This window comes from Lactuca sativa, chromosome 6 (genome assembly GCF_002870075.4).
Source record: "Lactuca sativa cultivar Salinas chromosome 6, Lsat_Salinas_v11, whole genome shotgun sequence".
NCBI lineage: Eukaryota > Viridiplantae > Streptophyta > Magnoliopsida > Asterales > Asteraceae > Lactuca > Lactuca sativa.
Window position 1 is genome coordinate 175,907,273 of NC_056628.2, and position 9,137 is coordinate 175,916,409.

The following is a 9,137-nucleotide window of genomic DNA, read 5'->3' on the forward strand; positions in this document are numbered from 1 at the left end:
GAGAATTTCGATCTATGTGCCTCCTCCATCAAAGTAGCACGCGTACCTCCCACAAATGGCACCCAGATCCGACCCCGAAATGTCAGAAGTTCCCGCCCATCCGTAACAAACTCTGAAATCAACCCGACGACCCGCTCCTGTTTCTGCATCCCAGACTTCACAACCTCGGCCTGTGCCCCACGAATAGCATCTAACACCGGAGTCATCACCGTCAATCTCAAACATACGCCCCGCAATGGCGTACCCTCCGCCCTACGACTCAATGCATCGGCTACCACATTAGCCTTGCCTGGGTGGTATAGGATCTCACAGTCATAATCCTTAACCACGTCTAACCATCTCCTCTGACGCATGTTTAGGTTGGGTTGATCCATCAAATACTTCAAACTCTTATGGTCCGTGTATATGGTGCAACGAACCCCGTACAGGTAGTGACGCCAAATTTTGAGGGCGAACACTACTGCCCCCAACTCTAAGTCATGCGTGGGGTATCTGGCTTCGTGAGGCTTCAGCTGCCTCGATGCATAGGCTATCACGTGGCCCCTCTGCATCAACACCGCACCCAGTCCCGAAATCGATGCGTCGCAATATACGACAAAGTCCTCCATCCCTTCCGGAAGAGCCAGTACTGGTGCTTCGCACAGTCTCTGACGAAGTGTCTCGAAGGAAGTCTGCTGCTCGGGTCCCCATGAAAATGTAACACCCTTTCGGGTCAATTTGGTAAGTGGCACCGCGATCTTGGAGAAGTCCCTAATGAACCTTCGATAGTACCCTGCCAACCCAAGGAAACTCCTGATTTCCGAAGGTGACTTCGGTGCCTCCCATCTCATTACCGCTTCCACCTTGGCCGGATCGACCAATATCCCTGTCTTATTTACAACGTGCCCCAGAAATTGAACTTCCCGTAACCAGAAGTCACATTTGGAGAATTTTGCATATAGCTTCTCCGACCTCAGTACCTCAAGGACCTCCCTCAAATGTCCCTCATGCTGCTCCCTAGACCGCGAATACACCAGAATGTCGTCGATGAACACAATCACAGACCGATCCAGCATCGGCCTACATACCCTGTTCATGAGATCCATGAACACTGCTGGGGCATTGGTGAGCCCAAATGGCATCACCACGAACTCGTAATGCCCATACCGCGTCCTAAAGGCTGTCTTCTGGACGTCCTCATCCCGCACCCTCACCTGATGGTACCCTGATCTCAAATCAATCTTGGAAAACCAAGATGCCCCTTGCAACTGATCAAATAAATCATCGATCCTCGGTAACGGATAGCGGTTCTTAACTGTCACCTTGTTCAGCTCCCGGTAATCGATACACATCCGGTGTGAACCATCCTTCTTTTTGACGAACAGAATAGGTGCTCCCCACGGCGAGCTACTCGGCCGAATAAACCCCTTCCCCAACAACTCTTGAAGTTGCGAGGACAATTCTTGCATCTCTGGAGGTGCAAGACGATAAGGCACCTTCGCAATAGGCGCAGCCCCTGGAACTAGATCGATACCGAACTCCACTTGTCTCGCAGGAGGTATTCCCGGCAAATTCTCGGGAAAAACATCTGGAAACTCGCGCACCACTGGAACCTCCTCCAATGTCTTCGGTCTCTCGGAACTCTCCCGCGTATCCATCGCATATGCCACAAAGCCGTTACATCCCCGCTGTAGGCATTGCCTCGCCCTAGCGGCCGAACAAAAAGCTGATCTCGAACGGGTACCCTCGCCGTACACCGTAAGAACTCCCCCACTAGGGTCTCGTATAGTCACCAACTGACGCTCGCAGTCGATGACAGCGCTGAATCGGCTCAACCAGTCCATGCCTACGATGACACAGACATCACCCATCGCAATAGGAATTAGGTCAATCGGAAACGCGACCCCGAAGATCTCTAGCACACATCCCCGAAGAACCTCCGTAGCACAAATCACCCTCTCAGCCGCAATGGAAACACTCAAAGGCCGACTTAACGGCTCACGACTAATGCCGATGTGCTGACTAAAAGCTAACGATACAAACGATCTACTCGCACCCGAATCAAATAATACTAGAGCAGGCATAGAGTTCACAAGGAAAGTACCTACACATACATTAACATAAGCATAACATTTCGACCTTTAATTAAATACATGAAAGATAACATACCTGCCACAACATCGGGCGCAGCGCGGACCTCCTCCGCAGTCAGCTGAAAGGCTCTCCCGCGAGCCCTCGGGGCCTCGACCTTCACCGGTCGGGTCTCAGTAGTCCGGGTAGTAGATGCAGCTCCCTGACGAAGTTGCGGGCACTCGGCCTTCCGATGGCCTGTCTGGTTGCAGTGAAAGCAAACCATGAACCCCTTAGGGCAATCCCTGGCAATATGTCCCTCTTTGCCACACTTGTAGCAACCACCAGCTCGACACGCCCCCTCGTGACTCTTGCCGCACTTCGCGCAAGTGCGACCCTTCGAACCTCCCCTCCTCGAATCAGCGAACTTAGTCCGCTTGGCTGCCGGCTGAGACTGGGCCGGACGTCGATCCACCTGCCGAGACTCAGCCTCCTCCCTCACTTGAGTCTCTAACTCGATCTAACGCTTCCTGGCGTTCGCCTGAAGCTCAGTGAAAGTACGATAGGTGGAGTTTGACACAAACTCCCGGATCTCCCTCTTCAAAACACCCAAATAGCGGCTCATCCGCGACTGCTCCGTAGATACCAGCTCGGGGCAGAACATCGCCCTCTCATGAAACTTCCGTGTGATCACTGCCACGGAATCAGTACCCTGCTTAAGGGTCAAGAACTCCTGAATCAATCGCTCCCTCTCTACCGGGGGAACGTACTCATCCCTGAACATCTCCGTAAACCTCTCCCAGGTCACCGCCGTAATCTCTGCCTGAGTGAAGTTCGCCGTCACGAACTTCCACCAATCCTTCGCTCCCAGACGGAGCTAGTTCAAGGCGAACCGTACCCTCAGGTGCTCCGGGCATGAGCAAGTATAGAAGCACCCCTCGATGTCGGCGATCCACCTCATAGCTGCAATCGGATCCTGCGTCCCATCAAATTCAGGGGGTTTCGTGTTGCTGAATTCCCTGAATAGTGATGAATCACCCCCTTGCGGCCTGGCAGCAGCCACCGCTGCGGTAGCGGCAGCAACTGCAGCTTCAGAAATTGCGGCGCACCGCTCCTCAAACTCCTCCATCAACGTGGTCTTAATAGACCCAAACATCTCCGGGATCTCAGCCCGGACCGCCGCAGCTACCTCTTCCTGAATAATCTGACGAATCTCCTCATCACTCGCACCGCTCGAACTCGCCCCATTGCGTGTGATAACCATGATGTCTCTGAAATACAACATAAAATCATCAGAGACTCCACCAAGTACAATTGTACTCGATACGCGCCCTACCCAGTCTCCGATTTCCAGGGATTCTTATTTGAGTCTTCTACTGATCCGGTGCCTTCGATAGTACGGGCCCAATACTACCGACCACACCGTATCAGTATTCGTCCCAAATCTTCCTCCCCAAATCCCGAATAACGAGTACTCTACTTCTAGTATGCACTAATTACTTGCACGCTACCAAATATCTCATATAAGCAATCTTCCTAGACTAAGGCATCACAAAACAGGCAATTCTATTCCTATCATGAATGCCTAGTCTTCTAGCATGCATAACAATTCATAATTCAGTGCATAACATAACATTGTAAGGTATTCTGGGGATCTTTACCGTTCAGACGCTGGCTGCACGTACACACCGTTCCATCCTTGTTTTACCGCTTTATCATTTATAAAATGTTGTGTCCTTATTATTTAAAAAAAAGATTTTCCTCAAATCCCCGGTCTGAGTTCAGTTGCACCCAAAAGTACACCCGAATCCCTCAAACCAAGGCTCTGATACCAATTGTAACATCTCAAATTTTCAAATAAATTTTTCATTTAAAGCAAAACATCATTATTCGACAAAAGGGTTTATTCCAAGTTTATTTCAAAAATTATAAATAGTAAATCTCCAGGATCTTCAACAGTGGCAGTGTGTACGCGTCACGCCGGCGCCTTCCCACGGTCATCACTAGTACCTGAAAAACATAAACACAACTAGTAAGCATAAATGCTTAGTGAGTTCCCCAGTATACGACTTACCCACGTACGCCTTCCGGCCCGGACCTTCCGGTCCACATAACATTGCCTTCCGGCCCATAATATAATCGCCTTCCGGCCCATAACATATCGCCTTCCGGCCCGTATAGATTGCCTTTCGGCCCATAGTATCTTGCCTTCCGGCCCATAATAGTAATAAGCATAACACATATAACATAACACACATCACATAAGTCATTCATCATACCGTTCTTCCTGTCACGTAAAGTCTCGTTTTCCGGCCCGTATAAGCATACATCACATATAAGCATACCTCATATATATAAACATACATCACATATAAACATACATCACATATAAAGCATCTACCTCTCTAGACATAGCGTAATATAACACATACGACCTTCCGGTCTCACAGTCAAACCCTTCCGGGTGAAGTATAGTGAGGAGACTCACCTCGTAGTATGCAAGCTATAAACCCTTCGAGCTACTCGCACTCGATCCGCTAATCCGCAGATTCCCTATAATACCACATACCTTTATTAATGATCTTATCAAACAAGACAACTGACCCTACTAAGTTATATACAGGTCAACGGTCAACCTTGACCGGACTCGTCGAGTCTAAAGGGTAACTCGACGAGTATAGACACCCTGACACTACTCGCCGAGTCTGAAGAACGACTCGACGAGTTCCTGTAGATCTTCAAGCTACTCGCCGAGTCTGAAGAACAACTCGACGAGTTTCAATAGGTCTTCAAGCTACTCGCCGAGTCTGATCATTGGACTCGGCGAGTCCTTGCCATGCAGCCAATCCGCTGCCTCCTGTATTTCGCATGATTTCGAAATATATAGATATGGGGCTTCCTGGACTTTCACATATACTAATACCGGGGTTTTTAAACACTTATAACATCACTACAATCCAACAATCCCTTAAATGGGTTTCCTAAACCCTAAATTCGCATACAACATAAGAGCTACAGATTTCAATCCGAAAATTACCTGGGAACGTGATCCTTGTGTCTCCAAACCTCCAGAGCTCAACCCCTTGATCCTCCTTTGATCACCACCTTGCCTAACAACCACTTTAAGCTTCCACTAGCCTTCACCCTTGCTCCAAATGCCCACAGCCGTTTAGGTTACCTTCAATCAGCCAAAAGACGAGACATGACGGCCCTAAAGCCATTATATACGATCCAGAATCAAAACGGCTAGGGTTCAGCTGAAACAGCGTCGACTCGCCGAGTCCCTTATTGGACTCGTCGAGTCCAGTCGCGCGTCTGCGACCCAGACCATGCCCCTACTCGGCGAGTCATGCACCAACTCGCCGAGTCCCCTCCTAAATGTGCCCCAAAAATAATTTAGAGAAATACCTGAAATTCCGGGCTGTTACAACTGAAAGTGGGTTAGATCTGATCCCACATCGACTGGGAAGGAGAACTAAGCATTCCTTATAAGGGGTGTGGATACCTTCCATATCACAACGCGTTTTAAAGCCGTGAGGGCAGCAGATCCCATAAGAACTCTGCAGTTAAGCATGATCGGGCGGGAGTAGTACCAGGATGGGTGACCCCCTGGGAAGTCCTCGTGCCGAGTGGCCCAAAGCGGACAATATTGTGATACGTGCCAGAGGGGGATGTTACACTTTCTTGAAGATCTTCCTGGATTGACCCCTGATAGACAAGTAGAGTTTCAAATAGACTTGTTTCCAGGACAAACACTAATATCGAAAGCACCATATCGGTTAGTACTGACAGAGATGAAGGAGCTTATGATGCAACTTTAGGATTTGTTGGACAACGGTTTCATTAGACCTTGTTCATCAGCCTGGTGAGCTCCAGTGTTATTCGTAAAGAATAAGCATGGATGCATAAGGATGTGCATAGATTATAGAGAGATGAACAAAGAAACAGCGAAGAAAAAGTACCCATTGCCATGGATTTACGACCTGTTCCATCAGCTGCAAGGTTTGAGCTATTTCTCAAAAATCGATCTTAGGTTGGATATTATTAGCTGAAGGTGAGAGAGCAAGATATTGAGAAGACCGCATTCAGAACAAGATACGGAGACTATGAACTCTTGGTTATGTCATTTAGACTAACCAATTCTCTAGTAGTCATTACGGATTTGATGAATAGGGTTTGTAAACCATTCCTCGATAAATCTGTAATAGTGTTCATAGATGACATTCTGATTTACTCAAAGAACCAGCAAGAGCATGGCAAGCACCTACGAGAAGTATTTGAAGTTCGAAAGAAGGATAAGCTGTATGCAAAGTTCTCCAAATGTGATTTCTGGATTCGAGAAGACCAATTCTTGGGTCATGTGGTTAACCTAGAAGGGATAATGGTTGATCCAGAAAAGATTGAAGCCGTAATGAAATGGGAACGACCAAAAAGTCCCACTGAGATTCGAAGCTTTTTGGGATTAGCTGGATATTACCGAAGGTTTATCCTAGGCTTTTCTTCGATAGTTGCTCCATTGACAGCTTTGACCTATACATGGAGCGAGAAACATGAAGACGCGTTCGAGAAATTAAAGAAGAAGTTGTGTGCAACACCAATTCTTTCTTTACCTAATGGAGTTGAACACTTTGCAGTCTATAGCGATGCATCTAGAGTTGGGTTAGGTTCTATTTTGACCCAGAGAAATAAGGTGATAGCATATGCATCTCGACAATTGAAAGAGCACGAGAAGAACTACCCCACTCATGATTTGGAGTTGGCAGCGGTAGTATTTGCATTAAATATATGGAGTGATTGTATTTATGGCACAAAGAAATTGCGACACAAGATGGTCGAATTAGTGCTTGTGCGATGGAAACATACGAATGGGTCGAACTTCACCTTGGAGACAGAGAGTGACATGATGAGTCACTATCCATATCTATATGCGGATGCATGATTCTGGGATAGAAGCATCCTAAGGAGGAGAGAACTGTAACACTCGCGTTTCTAGCTAAGCATTAAAATTATGATGTAATAGTTAGGGTTGACAATTGTAACCTATTTCATGTAATAAAGAAGAATTATGTGAATATCATGTATTTCATGATTATTATAATATAATAAAATAGGGAAAATTAGTCGAATCGTTCGTAAATCATAAAAATAAGTGCGCCAAAACATATATATATATATATATATATATATATATATATATATATATATATATATATATATATAATATTTAAAAAGTGCACGTCATCTCGATCCCTAAAATATATATTTCGTCGATATCCAAATGAATATGAATTAGATATGATTTTTATAAAATATAAAAGTCATTCGCGCACAAAAAATGTGTGACGTAAAAAGCTATGAAGAGAATGGTTGAGTTTTAGCTAATGTCACCAAAAAGAGAATCGTAGTACTCGTTAAAATAGGAACATTGAGAAAAAGAATGCCAAAAACGGAGTCTGTATGAGAGAGTTATGATTTTATCAAAATCGTTTAATTTTATAAAAATATGGACAAAAAAATAAAGCCAAAATTAGACTCGAAGGGTTTCTTCTCTTCTGAATTTCTCTATCCTCTTCGAGCCTTATGAACCTTAATCCCGACACCTGATCTCATCAAATATCTTGCATGGGGTCATCACAAGGTCTTCATGGAAGGGTGAATCCTTCTTAAGTCCCATTTTGAAGGCTTCCACGGCGGTAGCCATGTCGATGTTGGGGATGCTCAAAGCTTCCCTTCCAAACCTGTTAACGAACTCCCTAAGTTTCTCATTAGGAACCTGAACCACTTGGTAGAGATCATTGGTGATCTTTTTGAAGGTTCTGCTGCAAGAAACTGGTTATTAAAATATTGAATAAGTGTGCGAATGAAGTAATAGAGTAAGAAGGAATGTTTAGCAGCCATTTGAAGGCTGATCCTGTAAGGGTCGAACCAAAGCCTTTGCATAGGAAAGCTTCCTTCAAGTGTCACAGGATGGAAATGATCTCCATCCTTTCTCTGTATTGGGCTATATGCTCTTCAGGATCTGTAGTTCCACCATATAGCTTCATGTTGGGGGTTTGGAAGCGCTTAGGAACTTCGGTATCGACTATCGCTGGAAAAAATATGGAGATCCTATGACTTGTAGGAGATGCTTGTAGTATGGGTTGGAACACTTCGGGTACACTTGAGATCATCTTCCTTATATGTTGAAGTTCCCTGGCCATGTTTGGATTTATTCCTGCATCAACATTAGTATAGTTAGTATTGTTGTTTAAGAAGTTACTAGAATCAAGGTTTCTAGGAGTATTGAAAGGCTCATGGAGATCATTAATCATGGATGCTCGGTAGTCCATAGTTGTCCCCAGGGTGACGCCACAGTGGTAGCAATTTTGTTCTTCTAGCGATTTTCTGAGGATCCTGCATTATCGAAGTCCAGGATCCTTGGTTGCACAACTGTGGGCGTTGTTTCCTGGGATTTCTGAAATTCCGCCTTCATCCTCTCCACTTGTTTGAGTAGTGCTTTATTCTCCTCCTGTTGTTGGGTCACCTGTTACATTATTTTCCTCATCATAGCGAAAAGCTCTACGGTAGTGACTGAGGCAGTTGGATCTTGGAGCCCTGAGTATCCCAAACTTCCTGGATTAGCGATTAAGGGGGTGTTTTTCTTGGAAGTGTCAGGAATTTTCCTCTGAGCACGGGGCCTACTCGGAGGAGGTGGTAGGTTTTTGGTTGTAATGGAAGGAGCAAAGGAGTAAGAGAGGATCGGTTGTGTAGACATGATTTTTTTGAGGATTTTGAATACCATGACCCCACGGTGGGCCCTAAACTTTTTTGGTCAAAAATTACACAAGTACTAATCAACCAAATTGAATGAGACATTGTGATGTTCAGATTGTGTAATAGCAAAGGGTAAAAGAAAGTGACACAATGGTTTACAAGGAAAACCCTTGATACTTGCTAGGATCTCCGGCATAAAACCTTAGGAAGAGATAATTATCACATGCCTTGATGATTTTATTGATATAAAATGACGATTACAGTGAATTCTTAGTAAGAACGAGTAAAGAATTTCATAGAGTAAGCTTAGACTAAAGAACAGTGTGTTGTGTGCA

The 9,137-nt window shown here is 45.4% G+C and overlaps 1 pseudogene; it reads left to right on the top strand.

The window, feature by feature from the left end:
- The first annotated feature begins 5,565 nt into the window (after nucleotides 1–5,565).
- Nucleotides 5,566–5,683, top strand: LOC111890621 (5S ribosomal RNA; annotated as a pseudogene).
- Nucleotides 5,684–9,137: the final 3,454 nt, after the last annotated feature.